The 7,991-nt window shown below is 34.0% G+C and overlaps 1 long non-coding RNA gene across 1 annotated transcript; it reads right to left on the reverse strand.

The window, feature by feature from the left end:
* Positions 1–3,556: 3,556 nt before the first annotated feature.
* Positions 3,557–7,319, reverse strand: LOC141378794 (uncharacterized). Its single transcript, XR_012394174.1, has 6 exons — positions 7,230–7,319; positions 6,526–6,563; positions 6,163–6,237; positions 5,722–5,888; positions 5,227–5,412; positions 3,557–4,838 (listed from the first exon to the last, which is right to left on the reverse strand). It is a non-coding gene; the product is annotated as an uncharacterized lncRNA (long non-coding RNA).
* Positions 7,320–7,991: the final 672 nt, after the last annotated feature.

Below are 7,991 nucleotides of genomic sequence, written 5' to 3' on the forward strand. Positions count from 1 at the left end.
ATGTTTAGATGTTTTGTCATTATGGCAAAGAACTACTAAACTATCCCTCATGTCCACCTTACAGTCTTAGTCCAGTCCTTTATTGGCAATGGTTACTGTACTGTTCTGCACTGTTGCTAACAGAATACAATTGTTTATAAAACTGAAAAAAGAAATGGGATTTTAGGGCAAGCTCAGCCTCCAAGGTTTCACGTCACACATTGACTGACACATTTTGGAGAGAACAACCATTAGATTGAGAATTACCAATCAGCTTAGATCCACAAGATCTATTCATTTGGAAATTGTGCCATAATTTAGGCTATCTGTACTCAATCATTTGCAAAGATGTACTTAGACATTTGCAATTTGATGAAATGAATGAGAAATTCAATTCTGTTATGAACAATTGTCTCCAAGTGGATTGGAGGTTTGTCCATGTTGTTTTTAGAATGTAATTCCTGTTTCAAGAAATGAGTCAAATCAATGGAGAAAAACTGTAATCTACATACATACTGCGCTGCCTAAATCCTTACACGAAAGAGAATGGACCCTATATATGTTTTCTTGGAAGTACTCATCGTGAATTTAACTTACGACAAAAAAGAACTGTAAACCCTTCTTGGAGCAAGGTGTACATAGACAATGAGTCCAAAGAGACATTATAAAATAATTATAAGAAAATTATAAAATAAATAATGGAATAAAACAAATAAATGAACATATATGTTGCTATTTCATTTTCAATGAAAGATTAAAAAAAAAGAAAGACTTACAGACTGCGTCTGAAACAGCCTACTACTCAGTAGGTGCTGCATTTGAATTTAAATGTACTACTCGGCCGTTAGAAAAGTACGTTCTATACAGTATGAATGTGAAAAGCATGAATGGATTTCAGATGTACTACATCCGCCATTTTGTCACGGTCATGTGACCTACCTGCACTTCCATTCATGAATTCTCTCGCGGGGCATTATGGGATAGCGCAGCGTGCATGGAAAGTGCACTCAGGAATCTCGCTAGAAGTAGTCATCCGGGTACTTCTCTCATAATGATTTTCAAATTCTGTTAATTCGGACATACTACTCGGCTCGCATTCTGATTTTATCGTACTATATAGTATGGAAGTGTGCGGTTTTGGATGCAGCCACACTAAACTTTTTTTTTGTACAAAAAAAAAACCCTTTATGGATATATGGATCCATGTGATAGTACATGATGTCAGATTAATCCATTTTGGATGAACTACTCCTTCAAATACTGTTTAAAGGGCACCTAGGTTACCCCTTTTTTCAGATTTAATATAAGTCTTTTGCATCTCTAGAATATGTATATAAAGTTTCAGCTCAAAACGCCCATCAGATTTTTCATTTTACCTTTTACAAGATGCTGTTTTATACTGATTTCCAGCAGGGGGTGGTTTTGTCGTACTGCGCCTTTAAGACGAGTCTTTCCCGCCTACTATTTCTACGTGCCTTCCCGCGTGCTTTAATCTCCTCCCTCGGCTGCATCAGACAACAGACAGACTTAAAGGAAGAAGATCTCACTTAGCGTTTGTGAGAAATACTACAGTAAGAACTAATCTTTACTAATCAGTATTGTGAAGTTGCATTGATGAGTCACACGCAATATCGTTACAAAGTTCACGCGCGTGCGCACACACACACGGATACGAGATATATCCAGCTGCAGGCCGCAAGCACACACGTTTTAGGCACACACAATCTAGGACACACGATTTAGGTAAACCATATATGGTCGCCACCTATTGAATTTCACAAGTATGGTTTCTCATTTCAGTCATAATTATTATTATATCGTTATGATCATTTTAACATCTCTGCAGTTTCTGAACTAAAATTATGTAAATAAAAATAATTGGTTAAAGACAATTATGACTTTATTCATGTGTCCACAGACACAAAGAAATCATAGACCGTCTAATGTTGGATTAAGTGTAATAAATTAATTCAAGATCTTAATATTATCATACTTGGTTAAAATCACTTTGTTGTAAAATATAAATAGCTAACAATAATACGTCACTTACTACTATAGTTAATAATTTAAACAATATATATATATATATATATATATATATATATATATATATATATATATATATATATATATATATATATATATACGGTTTTGTATATAAACTACTATCTGTCACAGCTATATATATATATATATATATATATATATATATATATATATATATATATATATATATATATATATATACTTATTATTTTTTTATTATTAATAGTTAATTTGTTCCTATGGCTAAATTGTGGTTTTAAAACAATTTATTGCTTACTATAAATTACTACAGTATTAAATGTGGGAAATCATTAATTAAAAGATTATTAGAAAATTAAGCAAATAAATAAACACTATTAAATCTCTTGAGTAAAATATTAATATAGTGTTATACATTTGTTACATGTAAAAATATTTTTATTACATATAATGTATTATTGCCTATATAAACTTGCTATTATTTCCTTCATTTAAAAATTAATGCATTATATAAACTAAACCTGTCCAAATTAGATTGTTTAGCAAGACCAGCAAACGAGTATCTGCTATATTATTGTCAGATAATAAAGACTGATCAGCTATAATGACTCATTAAAAACTGTTCAGTCTATTATATTAAATGGCGATCGGAAACAATGCTCCCCATTCGGCCGTCTCGATTGCAATATTTGTGAAATACAGTAAAGTAAACACTATTGTTTATTGTGTACAATATTTATTAACCACATATATCAAAATATATCGATGACGATGTTCAAAAAGACGTTAATAACACAACATCCGTCGTAACCATATATGGTTTGCCTAGATTGTGTGTCCTAGATTGTGTGTGCCTAAAACGTGTGTGGTTCTGCGGGCCTGCAGCTGGATATTATTGACAGATACACACGCACACCGCAGCTGACACACACACACACACACACACACACACACACACACAGGCAGGCAGACAGACAGACAGAGCGTGCTTAGCTTAGCACTGTTTTTGCACTCAAATGTGACAGGATACAGGCTAACCTCCAGTACTGTGTGGATATCTGTTATGCTAGTGTACAAAATAAACCTGATTTAACTTCCACAAACCGGGATTGAAGCGTCTTCCTTTATAATTGTTCGGACACGCGGGTGTGCTGATGAAGTAAAGCTGAAGTAAAACGCTGTAATTAATTACACACGTGCTCTGTTTTAAAACACTTTAAACATGTGAAACTTACTCTTAATCACATTTGATGATGATTGCTGATCCTACACTGTCAGAAAAAATGTGCAAAATTTGTACCTTTTGGGGTACAATGGCTTGTCACTGGGGCAGTACCCTCAAGGGTACACCTGTTGTACCCTTTCACATGGGTACATATTTGTACCCAAGCAGTATGTACCTTCATGGGTCAAATATGTACCTCTGCTGACTAATTTGTACCTTACTTGGGCTATGGTACAATAATGTACCTTTAAAAAAGGTACAACTTCTCCTCCATAGGGATGAATTTTGTACCCTTTCATTTCAGATTTGTACTCCATACACAATAAATTTCATTTATCACATTTATTAAACACATTAAATATCAACTTTTTTACAGGATGAATGTTTAAACATTACATCATTTTAAAAGAATAAAAAGCAATATTTTTCCATGAGTACAAACTGCACGATAATTGTAATTTTATACCTGTAACATCACAAACACGCATTGAAAGATTCAAAATAATAACATAGTCACCTTTTTAGAAGATGAAAGTTTTAAACTATCACAAAGTCATACCAGATGCATAAACTTAAAAAATAGCTGCTTAAACATTTTAAAACATTTTATGAAACAGCAAAAAAACTTAATATTATTTTTTTAACATCAGTGCATCCCATTTCACTGAGCATTTTTACCAATGTAACAAAGTAATTTTTCTAAAACAACAGTAGACCTAATACAGTATATTTTTGTTAGTGCACTGCATTCTACATTTTCTAAAAGCATCAAGAATCTCAAAGCAATCTTTTTCCATACAGTACATTGAAACATGTCACTTAAAATATACCCTTAATCATTTTAGATCTCAAAAACACTTTTGATCAAACAGTATTACACATTTGATTTGAAATTTCTAAACATTCTTAAGAAACATTTTATCAGCAGAGTATGTTTCAAGAGCCTGAAAGTCCGTCTGTCTTGGTTTATAACAGCCCATTCAAAGTCAAACTCTTACTGTATTTGCATGAAAATATGAATCATACAACAGCAGAATTAAAAACTTGCCACACAGAAACCAGTGCAGTATTGACATTTAAAATGTATTTCATTAGGAAAGAGTCATTTCTTCTCCATTAGCAGTCTCACATGCTCACAAAAACAGTTCAATTTGAACACCTGAATGTGTCAATCTCATCAAGGATGTTGGGCGGAGAAAATTCTTAGCATTGTTTCATCTTGTGCTTCTCAGTTGATTTGGGCAATGTTATTGAAATGTCTATAGCTGCTAGTCTTAAAATACTGATGCAGACTCGAAACGCATGCACCAAAGTAAATGCAAAGATCCAAGCATTGCTGTTTGATGCAGACCCAGCAATACCAGTTCTCTCGGACAGCTGCACTGATTTTTCTTGTAATTTTGGATCTCCATCTTCACACCGTTGCTGACGTTCAAATTTAAATTGTTGTTCCATCTTGGGGAGTTGCTGATGTTCATCCTTTGCATTCTTTATGTAGCGTGGATAGGCCAAGTTGAAAACACAGTAAACAGCGAAGGATGTAATAATGCCTCTAAAACGGACTTTCAGCCATCTGTAGAGTTGGGTATGGAGCATCATCATCATCCCACTGTGAAAAGAAAAAGTAAAGGACATCAATAAACAATGTAAAATCTGTCAGAACAGCATAACATCTATCAGAGTATTACAAAGTGTTTAACCAACAGTACCCAAACCTCTTCCAGTGTAATTACTGTAAGCAATCATCTTCCTCTTTAAGAATATGGGGGAGCAGAATTAGAGCAGCACGAAAGTCGGAATCTATTGCAAAATAAAATCATCCATTCATTTATTTTATTTTCAGCTTAGTCTCTTTATTAATCTGGGGTCGCCACAGCGGAATGTACCGCCAACATATCCAGCATGCGTTTCACACAGCGGATGCCCTTCTAGCTGCAACCCATCACTGGAAAACACCCATACACACTTATTCACACACTATGGCCAAATTAGCTTACCCAATTCATCTGTACCGCATGTCTTTGGACTTGTCGAGGAAACCGGAGCACCCGGAGAAAACCCACGCCAACATGGGGACAACATGCAAACTCCACACAGAAATGCCAACTGACCCAGCCGAGTCTCAAACCAGCAACCTTCTTGATGTGAGGCGATCCTGCTACCCACTGCGCCACTGTGACACCCTAAAATAAAATAAAGACAAATAATGAAGTACTCCTAAATAATTTAATAATATAAAGGACCTGTTTTTAAAATAAAGAAAAAAATATTGGAATGTTTAGCAAATGCTGAATAAAAGATATTGATGTATTTTTATGAATTACATTTTTATGAAAAACATTAAGGAATGTTCTGTATATAAAGGGTTTGTATATAAGGCCCATGAGTTTAAACTTGCTAAATGCAGCTTAAAAAAGCCCCTTAATGATCACATCCAAGAAATAAGGGTTTGATCTAGCAAAATTATTATTACGTAAGTTTTATGTTAATACCTGTTAGATCATCTGCAAACTTCTATTCTCCTGCTTTTTTGTAGACTTTGGCCAGTGCAGATGCTTTTTTTTCTTAATCAAGCTCAGGCACCTTTAGCACAAGCTGTCCTTGAAGCTCTGACTTGGTTGGAGATGTTGATGAATGCATTCAGTCAGGTTCACCATGACTATAATAAACAAAAAGGAAATTAGTGATTCACTTTAACTAAAAACATTATCTAATATTCTTTGTTGTACAAATAGTTGTAAGCTTGAATGCACATATGTGTTCACCACAAAGCTTAATAATTAAATTGTTTTTACAATAGTCATAACATTTATAATAGTCATTTGATCCTACACTTTGGCTATTACTGACATTAAACTTTTTATTTAAACTGAGAACTGATTTAAAATGTGTGATCTCACTGACAAGGGTGTTTTTAATAAAGGGTCACACACCTTATTTCACTGGATACGCAGGACATTCGCATTACTCTCAAAAGATGATGCATCCTCACCAATTGCAGCAATCACCTATTGGATCAAATATAAGCGCAAAATAATGACAATCATAAAAATTCAAATATAACTTTAACACTTCACCTAACAGTTTCATAGAAAAAAGGAGATTAAATTTAAGACTGCACAATGAATTCCTGGGGGAAAAGTATACACACACACACATACATAATATATAAATATAAATATATATATATATATATATATATATATATATATATATATATATATATATATATATATATATATATATATATATATATTATCAACAAACAGATGAAATACAAAATACTAAATACTTACGTTATTACACTCTACTGCTTCCTCGTCCACTTCATTTTCTGAAAGAAAAAAAAGTATGATCGGTGTGAACTTGAGGTTAACAGCAAAAAAAAAAAAAAAAAAAAAAAAAGCTTTAAATTAGCAACTTAAAGATTTGATAAATGACCCGCACATCGATCTGACACGACAGATGATTATGACTCTCTTAGACATGCATTTATAACGTTATTTAAATATGTAACGTTGCAAAATACAACTGCTATAAATGGACGTGGGTCGAGATATGCATAAACTAACGTTAAAGTTATATTGTTTCAGACATGAAGGCATTCACTTCACTCCTTACCGAAATAAACATGAACGTTAGCATGAATGTTAGCTTCCCAACACCAAGGAAATTCTGTGTTTATAAATAACGTATGCAATAAAGACTTAACCACATTATCCAAACAAAACTAACTTAAATGTGTTTGAACTGTTTCTCTGGACGTTTCACCGCTGTTTTGCCAGTGTCTCGAGCTCTGTCTCATGGCCAGGTTATGTAAAAAATCATATTTTAATTTCTGGTCAACCTTAAATTACAAAAGGGTCCCCTCACGCGGCAGGTAACGTTAACTCGACGGTAACGTTAATCTTAACTACATACACAAGGCAAAGTAACGTCAAATATGAATTGAATATGACCCAACGGATATTTACAATAAGTTATTTAACATTAAACTTACCTGCAAATGTCTGTGCTTCGTCTTCACGAGCGTATTCCAGCTTCTTTGCGTCCTTCAGGTCCATCCTCCATCGACGCCGAGAAGAGCGTCAGGTCAGAACAACAGTGCAACAGCTGGAGATTAACCGTCACACGTAATCAGCTGGCATTATGAATGCACGGCGCGGGCAAAAATCCTATTGGACAACACAAATTCAAATTTGCTGGCTGCTAATGCTAAGTGAAAGTCAATGGACAATGCCCCGCTGTGCAGACCCGCAAGTTTAAAAAAATATCATCTAATGTTTCACAAAATGTAGTTTTAAGAGTATTTCAGGCGAGAATGTAGTTGTTTTAAACTCGAATCGGCAGTTTATTTAAAAAGACAGCGCTTCTTTGACAATGTGCTTCAGTGAAAGCGGACTCTGTCAGCGGGAGCTTTATGATTCTCTCCCCCGCCGACAGCAGCTTTTACTTCGGCCAGTCAATCTCGCATCTACCGCTGGATTCAATCTCCCTCTTGTAGTTAAAACACGATATTTATTACATTTTGTGTATATCTAACGGCCAGTTTTTGGTCTTTTAAATCTATTATTTGTTCTCAGCTGTATTATTTTGGCAGTATTATTCTGTTACGTTTTAAAATTATTTTATTAATTAATTTATTAATGCTACAAGGTTGCACTTTGTCTTTGTTTACCTAGCTGGTTACCTTTAAATCCTATTGTATTCATCTACTTTATAGTTGTATGTCCATTCTAGTAGTTTATTAAATCTTATAATC

This window comes from Danio rerio, chromosome 18, assembly GCF_049306965.1.
Source record: "Danio rerio strain Tuebingen ecotype United States chromosome 18, GRCz12tu, whole genome shotgun sequence".
Lineage (NCBI taxonomy): Eukaryota > Metazoa > Chordata > Actinopteri > Cypriniformes > Danionidae > Danio > Danio rerio.